Source organism: Vipera ursinii (genome assembly GCF_947247035.1).
Source record: "Vipera ursinii genome assembly, chromosome: 8".
In the NCBI taxonomy this organism is placed as follows: domain Eukaryota; kingdom Metazoa; phylum Chordata; class Lepidosauria; order Squamata; family Viperidae; genus Vipera; species Vipera ursinii.
In genome coordinates this window covers 17,844,802-17,853,670 of record NC_139519.1, presented here as the reverse complement: position 1 = coordinate 17,853,670, position 8,869 = coordinate 17,844,802, and the positions used below count along the sequence as shown (strand labels likewise).

Genomic DNA, 8,869 nt, shown 5'->3' with positions numbered 1-8,869 from the left:
TTTTAATATTCACCTCAGGCAAAAAAATGCCAAGGGCTGGTCTTCATCGTTTGAGCATCCCCAAGGACCTTGCTAACCAACCTCATATCCCAGTGTAGATAGCAAAAGGCTTTCCAAATGTTTTGCGCTTCAACTCCTGCCACACCAACCAGCATGGACAATGATAAAAGACTGTAGGAGCTGGTACACCCTTGCAGTAAGCCACAATCCTTTTCTCTTCCCTTTGGTGTCTGGACCACAACTGAGCTCTTCCCAGATTTATTTAACTTCTGAACCAAAACATTCTTCTGTTACCTTTTTTTTTTTCAAAACAAGAATTCACATGCCTTCACTGGTATACCTAAATTATACATGCCCTCAATCAGAAGAGGTGGGAAGCCCATAAAAGTGACTTGCTGAGATAAGCTTATTCTTTCCCTAATAAACTTTGATTTATTAGAAATGAAGACTTTTACAAGCCACGGTATTTAAAGAGCCAGAAACCCACACAACGGATTTTTTTTTCCCCAACAGCACAAATCTCCTTGTTATGAGACAGTCTCTCCAGCAGATATTGGGGAAGGAAACTCACAATCAAATTGCTTCAATTTTGAAATTCTAGAAAAGGCCTCATGTTCTGCCACTTCTCATGTTCTGCCACTTACCCCCCCCCCCTTACCCCCAGAAAGTATACTATCATTATTCCTGGAAACAGAGAAATAGATGAAAGCATCTGCCTGATTTGTTTTCCCTTGCTCGCTTTTTTTTAAAAGAATGACATTCTTTCTGCCCCATTTATAACGAACGATATGAATTTCAATAAATTCTTATTAAAACACAAAGCAAACTAAATCATCGTTATGTGCAGAAACTGCTCCGGGATATTTTGTTAATCCTAAACATTAATCAGCTTGATGTGAATTCATAAGCTAACGAACCTAGTCTACCCACATTCCATTCCCTTTTACAGAAGTTGGAAGGCATAAGAATATTTCTATCCACTTACAGTCATGTTTTGTATCTCACACCTCTCTACAACGTGGCAAGAGAATTCAATCCATTCAATTAACATACTTTTCATTGTGGTGGCTTTGTTTGTTTTGCTGTGAAAGAAATTCAGGTTGACAACTTAAGTTTTTCTTGTTTCATAATTCAAGTTTGTTTGTCACTTCAAAACGCTCCGGTTCCAAAGAAGAAAATCTGTGCATTGTTTTATCTGAGAAAGCCAAGATGAGGAAAACAGAGAATTCTCAACGTAAGCGTGGAGCATTTGTCATCTTGCAGCCATCTGACACTCATCATATTTCCCTCTTGAGAACTTGCTCAGATGTTGTCTGTTCCCTTTCTCAAAAGCAGGAGGAAAGATCCAATCCTGCTGGGTCAAGGAGCTTTCTAGAAGACACCTGTCTGATCAGCAAATGCTCTCCAAGCATCAGAGAAGATGCCGTAAAGCATTTACTTTTCGGCGCACATTAAATGCAAAACGCATTGGGGACAAGGGAACTTTCCGTGCAGCATCCTTTGAATGAATAAGATCATCCAGTTATTCCCGACAGCAAGGAGAAGCAGAGGTGGTCCAATGGATTCTTTCATCCAAAGAAGAGAATATGTTTAACTTTATTTCTAGTTGGAAATTTTGTCCTTGCAATGAAAAAAAAAATAATAACGAAATTTTGATTTGGATTTTGCTAATTAGATAGGTTTGTTGCTATAGAAATGGCTAGTACGTACTGTTGTGTGAAAGTAAAAAGTTGAGATTGGAATGTTATCTTTTACTGCGCTAAGAGAGTTGGAAATTGGCGCCTTTTTCTTTCCTTTTTTTTTCCTCTTATACCATGGGTTTTTCCTTTGTTTTTTTTACTTCTCCCTCCTCCTACTTTTCTGTTACTTTTTTGAATTTCTCTTTGTATTTTATATTTTGATACGCTAATAAAATGTGAAAAGGAAAGATCATCCAGGTAGCCAGAGAAGCTACCTGACTGAATAAGTGACTTAACTCAGGTAGTCCTCAAGTTATGAATGTAATGGAGGACGCTCATAATGATCCTAACTCATGATAGTCCTAAACCATGACCGACTCAATTTTACCATCTTTTTTGTGATTTATTTATTTATTTTATTATATTTATATACCGCCCTTCTCCCGCCCCTTCTCCCGATGGTTATATGGCAGTCGTCCAGCAAAAGCCACAGTCATTGAGCAAACCAATGACTCACTATGGGCACCGGGTTTGTGAAAACTGTAAGTAAATGCTGGTTTTCAGCAAAACAGTCATAAACCATGATTATGTGAATGCAGGAAGCTGAAAACAGCCATTAAGTGTGGCCTGGTTGCCAACTGCCTGAAGTCCAGTCATGTGATTATGAAGGGGTGTGGCCATCAGAGATGGGAGGTAGTCATCAGAACTTCAAATCTAGGTCATAAGTACCCCCCAAAGTTATGTATGTTGAGGACTATCTATACTGTCAATTTTTCAAAGAATCAATAGGCCACTTCTTGGTCAGTTCTAGCATACTCTAAAATTTGAGCATTCTTGTGCTGCTTTCTTATATGTGCCAGATCTCACTTCTACATTTGCAGAATAGTTTTTACGTACTGTTTCTCCAGGTCTATAAATAACAGAAACAATGAAAATGCTAAGAATATACAATCAAGAGCAAATTATTAATTGGTGGAGCAGTGGGCTAATGCCTCCTTAAGTAACACCAGCTGCCTGCAATTAGTGCAGGTTCGCGTCCCACCAGGCTCCAGGTTGACTCAGCCTTCCATCCTTCCGAGGTAGGTAAAATGAGGACCCAGATTGTTGGGGGCAATAAGCTGACTTTGTAATAATGCCGCTTGGGGTGTGTGTGAAAGCCCTAATAAGCAGGCATATACATAGAATGAAGGCTACTGCTAAGCTTGTAAGCCGCCCTGAGTCTTCGGAGAAGGGCGGGATATAAATGGAATTAAAATAAAAAATAAAATAAAATAAATAAAATTAAACACTGGGTTAGCAAATTACAGGTACAGTAGCTTCAAAAATATCATCAATATGTTCGTCTTTGGGGATGACTTGAGAAACTCCTTTGCTAATGAAATTAACAAACTTTCCCCAAACGTGGAAGAAACCAAGAGGGACCAGACACATTTCAATTAAATGAGATAAGCTTGTCACTTTCTGGAATAGCTGTTTTAGTGCTAATGAAAATTTAGATCATCCGTTTTCTGCATGAGGTACCTTGCCAATTATAGGGGGAAAACCTTTATTTGTAGTTTAACTGATTTTAAAATGATAGAGAATTCTGGGAAATTGAAGTCCACAGGTCTTAAAGTTGCCAAGATTGGACACCACTGACCTAAGCTAAAGAAAGTCCAGGGTGGTGGAGTGGCTATCAACAGAATCCGTTTTAATAAGATACAAAACTCATCACAAGCAATATATGTATATAGTAATCAGAGGTTTTCCAGGGCAGAAACTTTTGCTGGCCTTAATACACATCTGTTGTCCTTCCTGGATGACTTTACCACCTAAAAGTTATTTAAGGACTATTATTCTCTAGGAAAGACTCCATGAGTCCATAGTTGACTTTTCCTTGAAATAAAACGTTGAGGCTTTGGTGTCCAGGCCTGGACAGAACAGAGGAAGAACCAATAAAATAACACAGGGGGGAAAGAGCAGAGCAAAGAGAGAAAAGAAAGAGGTTTTTTTCTTTACTATGAAGCTTGGGAAAGTCCATCATGATATGTTTGTAAGCCCATTACTAAAAGATGCCTGAGGGTGATAGGCAAAGGATGGCCTTTGGGGGGAAAAGAAGCATTATCAAGAGAAAAGTAGAATAAAACTACTAAATTACATATTGATTTGCCTGATAGCACTAGGTTATCAATTAAGAAGCTATTGCCCAAGGGACAACAGAGGTTAATTCATGTATTAGTAACCTTGATCTTGCTTCTTTTCAACCAGCACAGCCCCTGTACTAAGTCTGTTTATCCATTGTTAGACAAGCATTCCTTTTGCTATCTTTCAATAAGAGCAAAACAATTAGCTCTTCTGGGTGAAATGAAAAATGAATGGGGGGAGAAATTAAGAATTTAGATCAGTGAGATATAACTTTTATCATTAGTTTATCTCTCAGTATTTCCGTGGCAACCAACAGGTAGGACAGGATACACTTTTTCTGTTCCTCACACTGACCGAGTTCACATGTTAATATTAAGTCAAGATTTGCTTAATCGTGGTTGTTCAATAAACATACTTGGCTGACTTCATACTATACCCCAAAGGCCTAAATGAGGAATTTTCAAGCTTTGAGAAGTCAATAATCCAGTTCAACCTTCTGACCTTCTACATCAGGGCTCTTCAAACTTGCCCCTTTTATGACTTGTGGACTTCAACTCCCAGAATTCCTCAGCCAGGCATAAAAGAGCCAAGTTTGAAGACCCCTGTTCTACATAGCCAGAGGAAGTCATTTGGTGATTCACTAACCGCAAAAGGAGACTTGGGATTGTGGTGGTTGTTTACTTGTTTTTGTGGGGAGGGGGTTAAAAGCTTAGGAATGTGGGCAGGAGACCTGGCAATGTGCTCAAATCTGAGTCTAAAATTCTGCCTCTCAAATTGTGCCACAGAATTTGTATGCAGCAGTTTGGCAGAACTCACAACTCTGAGCAAGCAAGCCACATGCCAGGTTAATCTAAGATGGGAATATAGTCATTCAGCACAGACAATCAGCAGAGTTTTTTTGACTAAATTTGCAATTGATCAGTAGGCCTCTGTATCCTAAACTTCTGACTGTATGGAATTGCACTCCCAAAGTAGTTTGATCCAGCTTTTCTGTGAGGGTCCCTCAATAATTCCAAGTATAGGGTCTATTTTAATTGGGAGGTGGGAGTTTTTACCCCCTCCAAAATACCTTAAACAACCCCTCAATCCAACTAATACACCATTGGTCAGGCTTACTGGATTTTTCCAGATCTACCTGTAGATTACAGAAACCTGGGATTGTAAAATTGTTTGGTAAAGATCTGGTTCACACACTTTTTTAATTCTATTTTACTGCTCTGCCATCTCTCTGATTCTTGGTACCTACAAACCTCATCATGTTTGGATGTAGACTGAGGAACATACAGATGAACTCTTGAGTTACTGTCTTTCATAAAATATCCTGCCACTCAGAAACCAGCCTGAGACGTGATTTGTAGCCTGTCTCTTGAAAGCATGCATTATTCACAGGGACTTCAAATCTGCTCCTATCCCGCAAGCTTCCAAATTTGGTTGTAAAGTGCCTTTTTTTTTCTCCCAATCTCTCTAGTGCTTCCCGCCAAGCACTATTATTACATTATGCAGGCTGTGAAGCAAAGATGCTGATGAGTATTTAGATTTTTCTACCTCTGCCTCCCCCCCTCCTTTTGTAATCAAACAGGAAATGGGGGATGCCAAAGTAAATGACTAAATTAAACCCATTTCCACAAGTATTTAATGGGTTGGCAGTTTGCAAAATCGGGGGAGTTCTGTGAAATGTTTACACAAGCAGACTAAAGCTTGTTGGAAGCCAACCCAGGATATTGTAGCTTGGGAGTTGCAAAAGCAAACTATTTTCTCCTCTCCCCATAAATCATGTAAGGTAACTTTGAGAGAAAGGGTGACTTGTGAACCTCAGTGTAAATTCTTGTGGCTTCCTGGTGCTGAGGACAAACAAGAGGCTGTCCCTTCCCCCAAAAGACAGTCCTCCTTTCCCGCATTTAGCTTTGTCCCAATCTGCTTCAGCTTCACAACTCAACTCTGAGAAGATCACCCCAAAAAGAAACTCAGAGGACCTTTTCAGACCTTACCAGAGTCTGATGAAGTGAGCTGTAGTTTTCCAAACCTTTTTCACAACATCTGTTAGTCGGAAGGTAGTTAGGCGGTTACAGATTCCTTCAGATTTCTGGCTATCAAAGACTTAACCAGGGGTCTTCAAACTTGGCCCTTTGATGACTTGTGGACTTCAGCTCCCAGAATTCCTCAGGGAATTCTGGGAGTTGAAGTCCACAAGTCATCAAAGGGCCAAGTTTGAAGAGCCCCTGGACTTAACACATGTCTCCTCCTACAAGGCCCAAAGGAGAAAAGATCCTACTAAGAATAAAATATTTTTCTTCCCAATCTAGATGAAAATTCTCCTGCACAATTCTCTTCCTTCATATTCAGTTCGGCAGATGTGTAGAAGAATTTCCCAAAGGACTGGGGTTTGAGACATAGCTCGGATTTCTCTTTCACCTTGTTCCTTAATTAGTAACTAAAAGATCATATTTTTTAAAAAAATAACTTCTTGGATGAAATACTCAGGGCCCCTGGGATTTTTAACATGATAGATTCCTTTAAAAAAAAAAGAAAGAAAGCAATCTGCAGTATTTTACTTCTTTTGCTGTTTCATGGTACTGTTCAGTCCAAGCTACAGACAGTCCTTTAGTGACGGTTTGAAGTTACTTTGGCCCTGAAAAAAGTGATTTATGACTGTTTTTCACACGACCGTTGCAGCATCCCCCATGGTCACATGATCAAAATTCAAACAGTTGGACAACTGAGTCATATTTACGATGCTTGCAGTGTCCTGAGATCAGGTTGAACCCCTTTTGCAACCTTCTGACAAGCAAAGTCAACGAGGAAGTCAGATTCCCATTAACCACTGGCAGAGGCAAAGAAAGGTCGTAAAATGGGGCAAAAATCACTTAACAAATGTCTCACTTAGCAACAGAAATTTGGTTGTAAGTTGAGAAGTGCCTCTATTAACTCCAAATGGTTCTATCAACAGATAACACCTCATGTCAAAAAGATTCGTAAGAGGAAAAATGCCGCCTTGAGCCAAAGTTGGCATTTTTGTCTACAAACATATGAGTAATGCTACTGCAATGGACCTTTTGAAAAGAAGGGAGAAGGAAGCAAAACCTTAAGAAACCATCAGCAAAGCGCTTGAAGCAAGGCCAGTGGTAACAACAGCCAAGTTCAGTTTTAAGACTGAGTTCCCGCTTACTGTGTACTGAAAAGCACAAGAGCACTTAAGTATTAAGGGGTGGGGGGAAGTCCTCAAGACCAGCATCCTTGCAAAGAGCCTATCCCGATTAGTTTCTCCAAGTAGTGGTTCAACCAATATCTGAACGGACACTATGGAAATTAGAACATAAAAACGTTGCAATGGCATCAGAGCAATGCTACAAATGTCTTTTGCTGGACTATCTGATTGAATTCAGTGAGGAGGATCCTCTGGTCCTGATGCACCTTCAGTGTTTGATGTAACCTCATAAAATCTGTTTTCTGACATCTCCTGGACAGAAAACCCAATGTTTTAGTTTTATTCTTATCTGTTGAAGCCAGGAGGAAGAGTCAAGCAGGGAACTAGTCTAAAGTCCTTACGTAGGCACAAGAAGGTGAAGTCTGGCCCCTCTTGAATGCCATTGAACCTTATCTAGTCTTTCCCAGGTGCAAACTGTCAACTTTGAGAAGATATCTGTGTATAGGCATGAGCAATAAATCAGCTAATTGAATTCTTTATGTGTAAATCTGGTTATTCAGACCTGACAATATTTAATTTATCTTGCTTACATTAGAAGGCCTATAGGCTATCCTTTCATGTGGGTTTTATATCATTCTAACCGTCATGAGTTCTTCCAAAACTTCATGGGATTAACAATGGTGGGGAAAAGAGTTGTGCTTGATTAAAAAAAAAGGTTTGTTTTTTACCTGCTCCAAGAGGTCAAATAAATGCATTTTAATGTTAGGTAGACCTTTGCTGTGTGTCAAATTATGCTTTACCGGGGAGATTTACCAGGGGACTTTTGGTGTGTTTGTTTGTTTGTTTGTTTGTTTATAGCAAACTAATTTCAGGACTATTTATTGGAAAGGCAGGGCATAAATCCAATAAATAAATAATCTGCCTTTTAATATGTTTATTCGAGGGCCAGTTATGACTAGCCGCCCTTCTCTTCCACGTTTCTTCAAAGCTTCTGGCTGTTCAGATTTACCTTCCTCTCCCATCTTTTAATCTTAGGCAGGCAGAGAGAGAAAAAAAAGTGTTTCCTTTCCTCTCAAGCCTGCTGCTTGTTATCTTGGGTTTAATTTTTCAAAATAAGCCTCTTCAAAGACTACTGGATGACTCTTGGGGCACTGGGGTGGGGAGGTGAGAAATAAACCAGTCTCAAAATCTCACTGCCCGTCTCTGGACTCTGCTGTGTGTTAAAAAAAAAAAATCCCTTCCCTTCCTCTTTTAAGGCTGATTTTCACAGTGCTTTCTTGGAAAAGATCCAAAATACCTACTTGTGCGTTCATGGGGTTCATTACTTAGATGATGTGATAGTTCATTTATCAGAGAGGATTTTCAATCTATGGATTGACAGGTTTTTTTTAACTCTGCTGACCAGGAAACAAGGAATATATTAGAACTTATATACGGTAGCATGGAAAGGCTCTTCTGTGTCAATGGTGACCTTCCATCTGTCTGAACATCTGTCTGAAGATCCCAGGTCACTGTAAACAGAGTTAAATTCTAAGTTTCCGAAGACTTAAGTTTCAAACCCTCTCGATACTAGCCAATGAAAGTTGAATAACAACAACAATAATAATAATAGAACGACTATGGCAAAGGCAAGCAATGCTAGTTCCAATAATCATAGGCGCAATCCCAAAACAACTGCAGCACCACTTGAACACCACTGACATTGACAAATTCACCATTAATCAATTGCAAAAGGTGGCCTTATTAGGAACTGCTTCCATCCTGCGACGAGATCTGTACTACCATCAAACATCCACATCTGCCTATCCCAGGTCCTTGGTAAGGACTGGGTAGGTCGACAAAAATGCCAAATCCAGTCTGAACATCTGGCTGACTGTGAGATGATCAATAATAATTATGTTATAATTTATTATTGCATAAT

At 39.5% G+C, this 8,869-nt stretch overlaps 1 protein-coding gene across 1 annotated transcript in view; it reads left to right on the top strand.

Annotated features, from left to right (window-relative positions):
* Nucleotides 1–8,869, top strand: part of KIRREL3 (kirre like nephrin family adhesion molecule 3) — a gene marked incomplete at its 3' end in the record, with an annotated part of 588,432 nt that overhangs the window by 555,005 nt on the left and 24,558 nt on the right. The window lies entirely within an intron of this gene.